The sequence below is a fragment of the Camponotus vicinus genome, unplaced genomic scaffold, assembly GCF_025532165.1.
Source record: "Camponotus vicinus isolate PSW18456_S1 unplaced genomic scaffold, iyCamVici1.0 SCAF_3, whole genome shotgun sequence".
In the NCBI taxonomy this organism is placed as follows: Eukaryota; Metazoa; Arthropoda; class Insecta; order Hymenoptera; family Formicidae; genus Camponotus; species Camponotus vicinus.
This window is the reverse complement of record NW_028141967.1, coordinates 9,066,550-9,069,049: the sequence shown is the minus strand read 5'-3', so window position 1 is coordinate 9,069,049 and position 2,500 is coordinate 9,066,550. Positions and strand designations below refer to the sequence as shown.

Below are 2,500 nucleotides of genomic sequence, written 5' to 3'. Positions count from 1 at the left end.
CATCCTCCCTCGGTCGACGGCCAGGGCCGACCTTCACTTTCATTACGCCTTTAGGTCTCGCGACAAGTCCCAATGACTCGCGTACATGTTAGACTCCTTGGTCCGTGTTTCAAGACGGGTCCTAAGAGTACCCAAAGCAGTAGCGTCGCCGACCGGTATCCGTCCCCCGTGAGAGAGACGTTCGCAGGCCTGTCGAAGGTGATCCGTACTTTAACCAACAGCGGGCCAGGACCGGGGACGGCGCAAAGTCCGTAACCTCCGAGTACCGTGGCGCGCGCTTGCGACGGCCTCGACGCACCGTGTAGAAGTGCGGCCTGATACCTTGCGCGTACCGCCGAGCAGCCGGCCGGGCGACCGAGGGTTTGTCGCGTGCCGTTTTACCGGCGACGCGACAGTCACCGCACCCGGGCCGTAGACCGACACCCAGCGGGTCGCGACGTTCTACTTGGGGAGAAGTGCACGACGACGACAGCCGGACATCGGCGCACGGTAGCGTGCCCGCGCGCGAGCCGCGAGGACTCCGCGGGACATCGCCCACCGACGCGAAGCCAGCGCCGCTGACGATGAATCTCCCCGTTCGATCTTTTGGGTTTCTTAGGTTTACCCCTGAACGGTTTCACGTACTCTTGAACTCTCTCTTCAAAGTTCTTTTCAACTTTCCCTCACGGTACTTGTTCGCTATCGGTCTCGTGGTCGTATTTAGCCTTAGATGGAGTTTACCACCCACTTAGAGCTGCACTCTCAAGCAACCCGACTCTAAGGAGAGATCCTCCCGAGACGCGCACCGGTCGCTACGGGCCTGGCACCCTCTACGGGTAAGTGGCCCCATTCAAGATGGACTTGGACGCGACGCGACGCCTCGGGATAAGCGGATCCTCCCAAACACCACATTTCCCTGCGGCGGAACCGCGGGATTCGGTGCTGGGCTCTTTCCTGTTCGCTCGCCGCTACTGAGGAAATCCTAGTTAGTTTCTTTTCCTCCGCTTAATAATATGCTTAAATTCAGCGGGTAATCTCGCCTGCTCTGAGGTCGTCAGAGTTTTGTAGAGAAACTCTCTACAAAGTGATATAGAGAGATAGAGGGAGTGTGCGGTGGTGGAGTTATTGCGCTAAGTAGTATCATTATTGTTTGTTAACTACTACTATTGTTAGCGGTAACGCACCGACCGATATTGCGCGCGCGGCACAATCTAGTCTTGTTTCGCGGGGACGCGAGAGAGGAGATAGATATATTATAATATCGTTTTGCGCTTCTTTTCTTCCGTCCCTCTAACTTCCACGATTATAATAACACGGCGCGGCGTAATTATGATGCGCGCGCGCGCGTGTATATATATAACGGGCGCGGTATGGAATCGATTCGACGAGTACACGACGACGCGTGCCGGTCACAATCTTCGTTCGAAAATTTCGTGGACTCGGACACGCGGTCGGCTCGCGATTCATCCGCTTTTTTAAGGGTGGATTTCTCTCGCAATTTCTCTCCCTCCGCGTACCGCCGGACGACGACTGTGCGCGCGCCGCGGTTTCCCTTCTCCATATATTTTTACCGTAAGGTATCTCGCGCCGCGAGATAGGAGGCGAAGCCTCGCGTGTAATAAAAGGCGCGGTATCGCGCGAGCGCGCTGGCGCACCGAGAGACCGAGAGAGAGTCGCACAGCGCGACGACGCGATCGGAAGAGACAACGACGCGCTAGAAAGACGGACGCAGCAGAATGTGCTGCTGCGCCGCTTTCTTTTTGCATTTTATTCGCCAACTACGAGATCACTCGTAGAGAGCGAGATCATTCGAGTGTCGCGCGTCGTTCGTCGTCGTTCCTCTCGCTTAAACTTTTCGCATATTCTCTCGTGTGTCGTCGTTGTGTATATCTCCGCCGACAACTCTCTCCATATCATTCGACAGCCTCCGGGCGCCGCTCGCGCGCGCTTCGCTATCCTTTAAACGCTTTGTGCGTACACGCGCGCCTCTCTCCTCCTCTTTATAACTCCTCTCGCTGCACACACCTTCGGTGTCATTTCAGACGACGCCAATCGACGACGGCCTCTCGTCGAACCCGTCGCCAATACATACTGGGAGGGTGACAAAGAGGCTCTAGTCTCTCTCGGGCGAACGTCCAACGATCGCTCGTACGCCGTTTACGCAATGCGACGGGGGCACAGCGACGACAGCCGACGACATTTCGTCGTTTCACGGCTACGCCGTGGCTCGTCAGCTTGCGTAAGGGCGCAAGCAGTTTAGGTTTGTTAAAACGACCCTCAGCCAGGCGTGGTCCGGGAATTGTATCCGTGGACCGCAATGTGCGTTCGAAATGTCGATGTTCATGTGTCCTGCAGTTCACAAGTTGACGCGCAATTAGCTGCGTTCTTCATCGACCCACGAGCCAAGTGATCCACCGTTCAGGGTAATCGTTTTTCATTCGTCGCGTTCGTCGAACGCTTCACAGTTCATCCATCGTGGTCTCCACTCCGAAGAGTGAGAGAAAATCGTGGCTCTTCGATC

General features: G+C 56.0%; 2 non-coding genes across 2 annotated transcripts in view; both read right to left on the bottom strand.

The window, feature by feature from the left end:
• LOC145969477 (large subunit ribosomal RNA) overlaps window positions 1-1,033 on the bottom strand; it is a 4,073-nt gene extending 3,040 nt beyond the window's left edge. The window contains exon 1 of the ribosomal RNA XR_014438116.1: window positions 1-1,033. This exon is cut by the window's left edge and continues 3,040 nt beyond it. This is a non-coding gene — a ribosomal RNA (large subunit ribosomal RNA).
• Window positions 1,034-2,250: 1,217 nt separating this feature from the next.
• LOC145969543 (5.8S ribosomal RNA) lies at window positions 2,251-2,405 on the bottom strand. The gene has a single exon (XR_014438160.1). It is a non-coding gene; the product is annotated as a 5.8S ribosomal RNA (ribosomal RNA).
• Window positions 2,406-2,500: the final 95 nt, after the last annotated feature.